Source organism: Triturus cristatus, chromosome 4_2 (assembly GCF_964204655.1).
Source record: "Triturus cristatus chromosome 4_2, aTriCri1.1, whole genome shotgun sequence".
NCBI lineage: Eukaryota > Metazoa > Chordata > Amphibia > Caudata > Salamandridae > Triturus > Triturus cristatus.
Window position 1 is genome coordinate 39,183,639 of NC_140586.1, and position 12,215 is coordinate 39,195,853.

General features: G+C 53.1%; 1 long non-coding RNA gene across 1 annotated transcript in view; it reads right to left on the reverse strand.

The window, feature by feature from the left end:
* The window catches only part of LOC146832891 (uncharacterized), a 311,812-nt gene that overhangs the window by 287,801 nt on the left and 11,796 nt on the right, over window positions 1–12,215 (reverse strand). The window contains exon 2 of the long non-coding RNA XR_014960469.1: window positions 6,461–6,552. This is a non-coding gene — a long non-coding RNA (uncharacterized LOC146832891). The remainder of the gene's footprint in view (window positions 1–6,460; window positions 6,553–12,215) is intronic.

The window sequence follows — 12,215 nt, forward strand, 5'->3', positions numbered from 1 at the left end:
GGCTCCTGGGGGCCCCAGGGGGCTGGCCCGGGTACTGCCTTCCCCTGTTTCAGAATCGCCGGACCTCACAGAGGTCTGATTGACCCTCTCCCTAGTAATCCGGAGGAAAATTACCCCCTTTCATGTAATCCGTGCACACGAGGTGACAGAGGGGACCCAAGGCGCGAAAGTACCCCACCTCCTGGAGCCCTCGCTGGGATCGGGGAGGCAAATGAGCCCTCATCAGGACTTCCAGGGAAGCCCGGCCAGCTGGTCACCCCATAGGAAAGCATTGCGTGCGACCAGGTGGCCGAGGGGATAGGTGCGACCAGATAGCAGAGGGGAAAGGTGCGACCAGGTGGCCCGGCACGAAAGGGAAGCCATCTGGTTGCTCTGTGCCCCAACAAAAGAGTGAGCAGGCACCGCGGCATGGGGGACTGGAGGCCCAGGGCCCCAGCTGGGCCCCAGCCGTGGAGGCTGCAAGGGGGACCGGACGGGCCCTCCGGCCCGGGACCCGCAGACACCTTGACAAGCTGGGGAGGCCTGCACAGGACCAACGGACCCCTGTCCTGGGCCCTTGGTGGAGCAGCAGGCCGGGGGACGGGGCCATGGGCCGGAGAACCCGACCCGGGGACCGACGGAGCCCCTGGACCCAGCAGGGGCTCCCAGGCCGAGAGGCGCAGGGGACAACTCCCCGGGCCCTCCGGACCCTATCCCAGGCACCCTGCCACGTGGCTGGACCAAGGACGGAGCCCGGGGTGGGGAGGCTGCCCTCCCCGGGGCCCTCAGGGGCCCGGCCGGAGCTCCTGAACCCAGCCAAGCAAGGGGAGGCTCCCCAGGCACAATGGAACCCCGTCCTGGGCCTTTGGCAGTGCGGCAGGCTGGGGGACAGGGCCCAGGGCCGGTGCACCCGACTCGGACCCCATCCCGGGCACTCTGCCACGTGGCAGGAAGGAGCCCGGGGTGGGGAGGCCACCCTCCCCGGGGCCCTCAGGGACCCCGACCGGAGCTCTTGAACCCAGCCAAGCGAGTGGAGGCTCCCCAGGCACAACGGAACCACGTCCCAGGCCTTTGGCACAGTGGCAGGCCGGGGGATGGGGCCCAGGGCCGGAGCACCTGACCTGGGGCCCGGTGGGGCCCCTGGACCCAGCCAGGGCTCCTATGCCCAGAGGCGCAGGGGAAGACTCCCCGGCCCACCGGACCCCGTCCCGAGCACCCTGCCACACGGCAGGTCCAAGGACGGAGCACGGGGAGGGGAGGCCGCCCTCCTCAGGGCCCCTGGGAGCCACTGAACCCAGCCGAGCAGGGGGAGGCTCCCCGGGCACGCCAGAACTCCGTCCCAGGCCTTTGGTGGGCCGGCAGGCCGGGGGACGGGGCCCAGGGCTGGAAAACCCGAGCCGGGGCCACAGGGAGCCCCTGAACCCAGCCGAGCAAGGGGAGGCTCCCTGGGCACGAGGGAACCCCGTCCCGGGCCTTTGGCAGGGCAGCAGACCGGGGGACGGGGCCCAGGGCTGGAAAACCCGAGACGGGGCCCGGCAGGCCCCTGGACCCAGCCGGGGTTCCCGGGACCAGAGGTGAAGGGGAAGCCACCCCGGGCCTGCGGGACCTCGTTCGGGCACCCTGACACACAGCAGGACCAAGGACAGAGCCTGGGGTGGGAGGCTGCCCTCCCTGGGGCCCCTGGACCCAGCCCAGCAGGGAGAGGCTTCCCGGGCCCGCCGGACCCCATCCAGGGTAGCCTGCCATGCAGCAGGCCTAGGGAGGGTCCCAGGGCTGGGGCGGCATCCTGGTCCGTCCAGCTGCCGGCCAAGGACCGCTAGACTGAGAGGGGTCCCAGAGTACCATGTCCCTAGTAATCCGGAGGAAGGCTACCCCCCTTTCTGGTAACCTGTGCGCACCGCAAGACTGAGGGGACCCTAGGCGCGGACGCGCCCGACCTCCTGGAGCCCTCGCTGGGATCAGGGAGGCAAATGAGCCCTCATCGGGACTTCCGGGCGGCCCGGCCATCTGGTCGCCCCATTGGAAATCATTGCGAGCGACCAGATGGCCGTGGGGAAAGGTGCGCCCAGATGTCCGGGACCAAAAAGACTCCCATCTGCCCACCCCGATCCTTCGCCGTAGGGCTCTCGCTTGCCCACGCAGGGCTCGGGGGCTCCGCTTCCCAGGGGCTCGAACACCATGGCTGGGCCTCAGGCACGGGGAGGACCACCGGAGCTCTCTTGGGGAGCGGACGCCCGGGGGAGGACTGCCCGGGACCCATGGAGCCTGTCCCGGGCACTTTGCCATGCCGCGGGCCGGAGGAGGGAGCCCCGGACACCTGGGAGGTGTTGCCCGGGCATGGCCCGTCTGGTCCCCGGCAGAGAACTGCCAGCCCGGGAGGGGTGTTCCGGCATACCCTGCCCTTAGTAATCCGGAGGAAAGCCACCCCTCTTTCTGGGCATCCGTGCGCACTGAGTGACGGAGGGGACCCAGGGCGCAGAGGCGCCAAACCTCCTGGAGCCCTGGCTGGGATCGGGTAGGCGAATGGGCCCCCATCGGGACTTCCAGGGCAGCCCGGCCATCTGGCCGCCCCATTGGAAAGCATTGCGTGTGACCAGATGGCCGAGGGGAAAGGTGCGACCAGATGGCCGGGACCGAAAGGATTCCCATCCGCCTGCCCCGAGCCGAGCCTTCCCGGTAGGGCTCCTGCCTGCCCTAGCAGGGCTCGGGGGCTTGGAGACCCCGGCGGGGCCTCAGGCACGGGGAGGCTAGCAGGAGCTCTCGGGGCCCGCACGACGGGGGGAGGACTGCCCGGGACCCATGGAGCCCGTCCCAGGCACATTGCCACGCCGCGGGCCGGAGGAGGGGGCCCTGGACGCCTGGGAGGTGTCCCGGGCATAGCCCATCTGGTCCCCGGCAAAGAACCGCCAGCCCGGGAGGGGTGTCCCGGCATACCCTGCCCCTTCTAATCCGGAGGAAAGCTACCCCTCTTTCTGGGAACCCATGCGCACCACGAGACTCAGGGGACCCTGGGCGCGAACGTGCCCGACCTCCTGCAGCCCTGGCTCGGATCCGGGAGGCAAATGAGCCCAGGACTCCCATCTGCCCGCCCCGAGCTTTCGCGTTAGGGCTCCCGCCTGCCCACGCACGGCTCGGGTGCTGCTGGGCTTGGGGACTGCAGGGCTCAGGGACTGCAGGTTCCGGGGCTGCAGGGCTCCGGGGCTGCAGGGCCCCGGGGCTGCAGGGTTTGAGGGGGCTCAGAGACCCCACGCTGGGCCTCAGGCATGGGGAGGCCCGCAGGCGCTTCTGGGAACCAGACGCCATGAGGAGGATTGCCCGGGACCCATGGAGCCCGTACCGGGCACTTTGCCATGCCGTGGGCTGGAGGAGGGAGCCCCCCGGACGGAGGGGAGGTGTCGCCCGGGTCCAGCCCATCTGGTCCCCGGCTGAGATCCGCCAGCCCGGGAGGGCTGTCCCGGCATACCCTGCCCCTAGTAATCCGGAGGAAGGCTATCCCTCTTTCTGGGAACCTGTGCGCACGGAGAGACTCACAGGACCATAGGCCCGGACGTGCCTGACCTCCAGGAGCCCTGGCTGGGATCGGGGAGGCGAATGAGCCCCCATCGGGACTTACAGGGCGGCCCGGCCATCTGGTCGTCCCATTGGAAAGCATTGCGTGCGACCAGATGGCCGAGGGGATTGGTGCGACCAGATGGCCGGGACCGAAAGGACTCCCATCTGCCCGTTCCGAGCCGAGCCATAGCGGTAGGGCTCCCGCCTGCCCTTGCAGGTCTCCGGGGTTCTGCACCAGGGACCCTTGTCCCGGGCAGATGGACACTTGGCAGGCTGCAGGACGGGGGCTCTCAAACCCCAGGCCCTGACCAAAACCCAGGCCCCGGGGACGGTCCCTGCTTCTCAACCCAGCCAGGCCAGGGAGATCGGGGAGCCTGCCGGGGTACAAGGGACCCCTGTCCTTGGCACACGGACCTCAGGACGTGCGCTCATTTTCCACAAATTTTTTCCAAAATTCTGCATAGTGGCACTATGCCAATTCCCACCATACCCTAATCAAGATGCAGTTTGAATCATGGTTTGCTTGTATTCCCATGTGGAGGAGACTTCCATCACTTTGTTGTCTACTGCATAAAATAGGACAAGGCACAAAATATTGCAGAAGTGAGAATCACAGAAGGATGGAGAGACAAAATGTCTCGGCCAGTGAAAATGGTGCAATATTTAACCCTGGTATCCTGAACGTCGTACACTGAAGTCAAGGCAGGGCAACTTAAAATCTTGTATGCAACTTGTGCTAGAACAAATAAATACAGGAACACAGAGAAGTCTCTGAGGGGATTCATATATGTAAAATTTAGTATAAGCTGAAGCAGCCAAAGAGATCTAGGCGTAAAAAGAACTAGCTCCCTCGTAAAGATCTAAGCTGAGTAGGGTAAAAGAAGACATAATTCACTTTATAGTCTGTCAATAAGGCCACATTTTGAAATCTGCAATAAATTAATTCATGAAAACATAAAAAAGACAATTTAAAAATGGCGACAAAAAAAACATACAGCGAGAGACATTAAACGCGATCAACCTAGACGTCCAGGTACAACACTTCACCGATGACTTCTAGCAGTGATTTCACATGATAATCCAGGGAGCCAAAGTACATTAATATGAGAAAAGTTCTGCACCACAACTGGCGTGGAACACAATCATTCTCAGGATCACCAAGTATTAGTAGAACGATAGTCATTGCACCGCCACTGGGATCGGATACAGTCAGTTAGTAGGGCCTACCACGTTAGTATATCCCTCCTCCAATAATAATATCTGCTTACATTAATCAATACTTCATCAGCAAAATCAACACAATCAGACATAACACAGATCTCTAGCAAAGGTGCATTCCTGTACACAGATCTCCACCTTATGCTTATTCAAGCTCCTGACACTTGACCACTTAATAGACATTAACTCACCACCACTTACAAGCATACTGTTGTCCAGCCGGTCCTAGGGCTTTAGTGCAAAGATGCATCCTGCACCAAAGTAAGGGTTTGGTACTATGATCCCAGGAGTTAAAGTACAAAGGGACGGTAGTAGATCCTCTGTCGAAGGAGGCGGTTGGACAGAATGATCCAGGCAGTCCTAATAAATTAGAAAAGCAACGCATGCAGTATTTTAGTATGGGATGAGGGTGTAAATTCTGGATACCCTACACATTAGTGCAGTGATGTTCATTCACCACTGTGGGAGGAGGAGCACACTGGTCGAGGGATCCTGGCACATGGATACATTGATGGATGCTGCACCGTAGTAGGGAACTTCTACTACGAGCCAGGGTGCCCTGGTACAGCGGTAAAGTGATGGATTCTCAACCGCAGTAGGCGGTTAGTAGTACTATGACCAATGTGACCATACTGCGTTAGTACATTGGTAGTTCCAACACCACAGTAGGGCATTCCTTTCCTTTCCTTTCCTAGCCACGGTACCCAGAATTAAGAGAACCAGATGTGGGGGCCGGTCCTTCTCTTATAACTCGGCCATACTGTGGAACTCCCTCCCCTTCCCCTTCCCCTTCCCCTGCACTCTGAGCCCAACCTACTGCTGTTTCGTAAACAACTAAAAACCCTGCTTTTTAATAGGTCTGAATAATCTTTAACTCCACTACCTGCACGTATTGTCCGTAGCGCTGGGACGCCTCAGGGTAGCTATCGCGCTCAATAAATGGTCTTTTCATTTCATTTCATTGGACATGGTGATCCAAGGGTGTCTTATGAGATATGACGAGCTATATAACCACAAAGTTACCATCATCATTAATATTCGTGTTACATCTTTACAGGGGTGGGTTCTACACCACAGTACGCAATTGTCACTAAGATCCAGAGTCATTATTAAACCACTTTATTTCCTAAGACTGCCCCAGTGCCCGTGATGTTGCGTCCTGTGCGCAACCTGATGCCGCTGCTGAACTCAGCCGTACATATGAGCAGGATAGCGTTATCTGGAGAGAGACTGTATTACTCCTAGCCCAGAACTCTCTCTTACTAAGCCAGATAGTAGTGGGACAGGAAATTGCTTCTTAGGAATGTTAATATAGATGTTGAGAGTCAAGTACTCTGCATGCTTGTGTTGATATATAAGGCCACTTCACTTTCTTTCAGTTGTTCCTGCCCACTTACCATTTACTCCTTTCAATAAAAAATAGTGCATCAGGATAATCTTATCGACCGAGGACAGCAGGGTAGGCTGGAGAGTCTTGGAGATAGAAGAGGGTCAATAGGAGAGAGCCTCTGTACTGGATGCATCAGAGCCAACATACAAACTCCTTTATCTTACTCCTACGAACTAACTGCTCTATCTTCTAAACTCAATATGGATTTCACAGAAAAAAAACAAAAGAGGAAGCGTAGAGTAGAAAAGAATTGGTTATAACTAAACAAAGGGAAAATAAAGGTGCCAGGAGACTGAGATCACAAGAAAGGAAAAAAATTACCTTCAGTTGTGAAACAAATGTAAACAAGCTAACCAACCGTTTCTCATCTCTGTGGCCAAGATCCAAAAAATACAGGCACTTCCTTTAGGTATCTGTTAGAATAAGCAGAAAAACATTGTGGAAACATATTATGGTCATGCTAGTAGGATCATTATTTTACTTCCCCTCTTTTTTACATCACGTATTAGTGCAATTCTTAAGGCATTTCAATATAACCTTATACCCTATCAGCCATTAATAGCCCGCTCCAGCATTAAAGGCCCAAACCCAAGGGGAGGGCCTTTAGCAAGGGAGCGGGCCTTTAATGGCAGGTATTGCCCGCTACAGAGGGGTATAAGGTTATTAGAATATTCCGCCCTTAGAGTGCAGAATGTTCTAAATAGTAAAACAAAGGCCCCACGGAGCCCGAGGGGGGTGAATCCCCTCGGGCTCCGCGAGGCCTTTGTTCACAGCAACAGCTGTCAGCAAAGGCAAACCTTGGAATATTTGGTGCTCAGGGCTTCTACCGGCCATTAGAAGTCCGGAGCACTCCATTGTCTTCAATGGAGCTCCCAACATTCCAATGTTCTAATTGACCTTAGATGGATCACTTCCAAATCCATATCCGATCCCTACAATTCCAAGGATCCATAATCAATCATATTCCCTGTCTTCACATTCATCATTGTCATTAGGCATTCTCAGTGAATAAGAAGTATATTGCTCCAGAAAGGGCAGGAATGTATTGTTGGTGTAGATGGAGTGTGGTCCCGGAGGTGGGTAGCAGACTCATTGTGTCTGATAGCTTCAAGCCCATCGCCTAGCCCCCTCAGCCAATGAAGCAGGCTCACATTTAAGAGGGATGGCCAGACCCATTGAGGCAGTAAGTAGCGTGTAGGCTTCCCACTAGTAGCACTGCAGGCTGTAGCTGTGGACAACAGGTGTGGCTTAATTTGGATGATGTGGATGCAGTGCAGCAGTAGGTGCAGAGGCACTGGAAGGGTTAGTTACAGGTGAACAGTGGCTGGCTGTGGCCGAAGCAGGATCCGTGTGCTGTGTTGCTTCGAACAGTCGGCGTTGGAGATCTTTAGACCGTAGGCTCAGGAATGTTTTGAGGTGCAGGTCCAGTGTCTCTCAGTGGTCACTTGCAATGTGAGGTGTAGATCCAGACAGGCAGCCTGCTGTGATCCTGTTGAGCAGGATCTGGTATGGACCGGGCGACCGGGACCAAGGTGTGGACCTTCCTAATGGATCTTCACAAGGATCCAGTAACTGAACCATAGATCATGGCAGGCCTCAGTTGGGTTGGTCGGCAAAGCAGCTTTGACATTGGAACAGAGGCTGATGAGGCATCAAAACAATTGTTTGCACATGATCATTAAGTAAAAATTAAACAAAGCTGGAGACATTGGTGGGTTGGTAAGAAGTTGCAAGGGGTGCCCTACAATGATCTCATAAGCACTCAGTTTAGTCTTCTGGTTGGGGGTGGCTCGAATTGACTGCAGCACCAAAGGTGACTTAAGCCCAATTTATAAGCAAAACTTAGATAAATTGTTTTTCAGACTTGGTAAATCGCTCAATTATGCCAGACAGTTCGGGGTGGTAAGCCTGTGGAATCAATGTTTCACCCCTAAAGATTTAGACAGTTCCTAAAGGGGGCAGAAAATACGTTTCTTTGTCACTTCTGATCTGGAGAGGGATACCAAACCACGGGATTAAGTCTCGGACCAGTTTCTTGTTAATGGTGATAGCATCAGCTCGAGCACATGGGTAGGCTTCCATGAATCCAGATAACATCTACACTAGAACAAAGAAATAGACATAAGACAACATTGAGGCATCTAAATAAAATGTACTTGAATGTGAACAAAGGCACCCCATAAAGGATGATGAAAAAGAGGGGCAGTCTTAAAACCTTTTCCTACATTAGAGGTTTGTTGGAATGAAAAATGTTTTCGGTCGACTTCCCCTAGCATTGTACGATTGAAGTTAGCATTCGTGGCACCATTTTGTATTCAGCCCCTATTTTGTACCATGACCGAAACTAAGCTACTGTCTCATTCTGTTTGCCTCAGCAGAAAGAAGCCTCAATGTTTTTTTTTATTTCTCCAAGGTAGAGCTTCACTGCACTAATGTATAGACTGTTTTGTCATTACATCCCTTTCTCTTTAGAATAGGCCTGCTCCCACCCTTAGAGAGTGGAATAGAAATGGTCCCAGAAAATACGTGAAATTGAAAAAGGTCAACAAAATAACTGTTGCAACGAATAAGGCAGAACCAAAGTGTTATTTAATCACACTTGGAGCAAGCACATAAATGCGTATGAAAAAATCACACTATTTACAAAAGTGCAGGGTGCCACGGGGAAGGGGAGGGAGTGACGAGTTAGGTAGGGTAGTAGGATAAGTGACATATAAACATTCACAACAATATTACAAATCAATTGCTGGGCACGTTACTGTCGTGCCAAATAATCAGGATTAGAGTCATTCATTGACAGAATTGAATGTTTCACCAAATAACCATATACAAGTAAAAGTACACAGTGCTCAACGCACTATTGAAGGTACTGGCATAGTGAGATGTCGACGTTTCGACCCCTCTTCCAAAGTAGGTTGATTTAATCCTTACGGGTGGGGTCTTCCTCAGGACAAAGAGGATGGTGGAACGGGGAAGGTGGGCACCAGTTTAAAGAACGAACATCTAATCAGTGTCAGCTTAGCATCAGGGCAAGAAGGCTCCAAAGTCGGGTGGGAGTGAAAGGCACGTGTATTAATCGAAACAAAAGGGAGGGATTGATTACTCCGTCATATCACACCGCAGCGTAGATCGGTATGTTGAGTGAATTGAATCACTGGAAAAACAGCCTCTTGAAACGGCGTACATGACTGCAACTGCTCGAATCAGCCACCCTTAGAGAGGCAGGCACGGGCAGAGTAACCTTGAAACAGAGATAGCATGTACCCGGTCTCAGGATTGCAGCTCATCCTTCTGTGGCTCCTTCGTTCACCACCTACTAACTGGAAAATTCCAGTCCGGGCATGTCCTTAGGGGTACCGGAAATGAATAATATGTATTACCTTGTTGGCGGGGTCAGACCCTCTGCAGCAATCCAAGGAGGTTGGTCAGACTGGACTCCGCTCGAGTGTATGACTAATAAATAACTTTGGTTTGTATTCTCTACTGTCTGACCGATTCTTCATTTGTTTGAAAGGCTGAGAGGTGGTCGTGAGTGACCGGGGTGACCCGATTCAGGTCACTTCCTTCAGTTGGTGACCAAACAGGGACCCCATTGGGTGTGGCCCTTCCTCACCCACAGATGGGTGAGGAGGTCAGGGCGTGTCGGAAAGGGTGGACTGGGGATCCCTGCACGAGAGAGTCTGGTACTCGCAGCTACCCCGTCTGTCTGACTGGGCGGTCCCTTGCCCAGTGTTCATACCGGCTGGGTCCTGAACGGCGAAACCCTTGGATTTGACCATTTGGTCTGAAGAGTCGGCAGTGGAGAATACATTTGTTTGGCCTGTGTGCACCAGGTGAGTTTGCTTTGGTTCTTTGTGACTATGGTGTCATTGTGGTTTGTGTTTGGTACGGTCTGAGGATCGTTTTTGGACAAGAGCTTGAATGTGTTTGAGTTCTTTGTGAACATGGTACCACTTTGGTTTGTATTTGATGAGGTCTGCTCGGCATCAATAGTGAACTTGCTTTCATTTGAAAGATGCTGTGTTTTAGCAAACATTTTTGTTTGGGCTGTCGTCGTTGTTTTACTGATGCTCGATTGGAAGAAAGTTAGACAGCGCTACCAGAAGGCACCCCAAATTTTGACATGTATGTCAAACATGGCCTTGGCCCTATTATGTTTAGTACGTTATGGCACAAATATACCAGGGACAATGCCGAGTTGCAGTGGCCATTGACAGGCACTTTTGATGAATAGAAAAATAATTTTCTTCAGGAAAAAATTTTGCAAAAAGAAATAGGCAGTCAATGTTTGATTCCCTTAGAACATGGCAAAAGGAAGGTAAAAAAGACGAATGAAAGCAGAGAAAGAGGCCGGGAAGGGAAGAATGCAGACAGTGACTCAGAAAGCTGTAGCATATGATAGAGAGAAAACAGAAAAGGTAATAGAGTATGCTGATAGGAGATTTCGGTTGTAATGTGGAAAGTCTTATGTTGCCCGAGAAGACAATGATACATTTGTGGAGGAATTATTAGATACTCGACCTCCACCCCCATACGCTGCACAGAAAATATATCCTGCTGTCCCACAGCCTCAGTCGTCCATTCCTTCTGTCTCTGCTGTTTCTGTTTCTTCTGTTATTGATTCAGTTGCTTTGGCTACCGCACCTCCTGCTCTTTCTTTGGCCTCATCTATTGCCCTCACACCCACGACACAGCCTCTAGCGACTTTGATGCCTGTTCCTTCTGATGCAGCGCCTTCTCTTTTCCTTCATTCCCCGACTGTACTGAGTAGCGGAATGCCTGTATGTGGATTAGGGGAAGGAGACTGGGCTTTAGCTAGGGAGCGACTGGGCGGATATTGATGCAATCTGATGTGGGCGATGAAGAGAAGGTGGTAGCCAATCAGGCCGCTCAGTGGGCTCGTCACCCCATTTACAGTGTGGAGTGTGATGAAAGATTATGAGCCGTTTGTGTAGCAGCCTGCCCTTAAGCACATGTCGGCCACTTTGATTGGCCTGTGGGAACAGTGTTTCAATGATGTTGTGCCCCAGATTATTTATGATATTAGGGACAATGTGTACGCTGCTGGTATGGCACCTTGTGAGGTTTTTGGTAATGTTGCAACGCTAGTTGCTTATCGAGGTAGGCTGTTTGAGAAGAGCCTGAAGACAGTATCCCAGTTTCCGATGAGGGAGGTCCATCACATATACCACCCTGAACTACCGGACCTGCAAGATCAGCAGATTACTGTTGTTAGGCCGAGGGTAGAGGCCCGTTTCCAAGAGCAGTGGGTTTATACTCCATGGAAAAGAAGTGAGGGTTTGTCCCTTAAAACTCAGTTACCTGACTCTAGCAAAAATCCTACTGCATATTATAAGGAATTGACAGAGGCCGCTTCATCAACAGTGCTGATGCTTGCAGATAATGAAATGTTCTTTGGTTTACTGGTACCTGTTGATATTTGGAGGCAGGCACACACACAGGACAACGATGCAGAATTGAGTGGTACCTGGGATCAGATTAAGGCGTGGGACCAGGAGAGGAAGGCTGGTGAGAAGCCAAGGCCGAGATACTGGCCAAATTATTTCTTATATGCATTCTCTTATTCCACCACAAAGGGTAGATTGAGACAAGTTAGCGGCATGTCGTCAGAAGAAAGATGAAAATGTGTCTGATTTTTTCAATCGATTTGAAGGTGTGTTTTTGGATTTTAGCAGACAGCACTGGTCCTGGAGGGAGGTGTCCGATTGTTCGTTAACAGATTTGTTACAAACCTGCTTCCTGAGATCGCGACTCGGTTGCAGGCTTCGGAGAGCACTTGGACTACCTCCTCCCCTTCTGCAATATTGAATATGGCACAGTATTATGAACATAGGGAAAATGAGAAGGAGACGGTGAAGAAAAAGCACAAAGAGTTGAAGACGGAGGTGTTATTGCAGCAGGCTTCTCGGGGGAATGGTAGAGGATGTAGTGGTACAGCATGCCAGATGCCTCGGACCAGACAAAATACTACGCCTGTAGGGCCGAATCAGTGTGCGTATTGTAAGGAGGGGCACTGGCATAGACAGAAAGTCGCGGCCCCTAGAGGGCGAGGTTC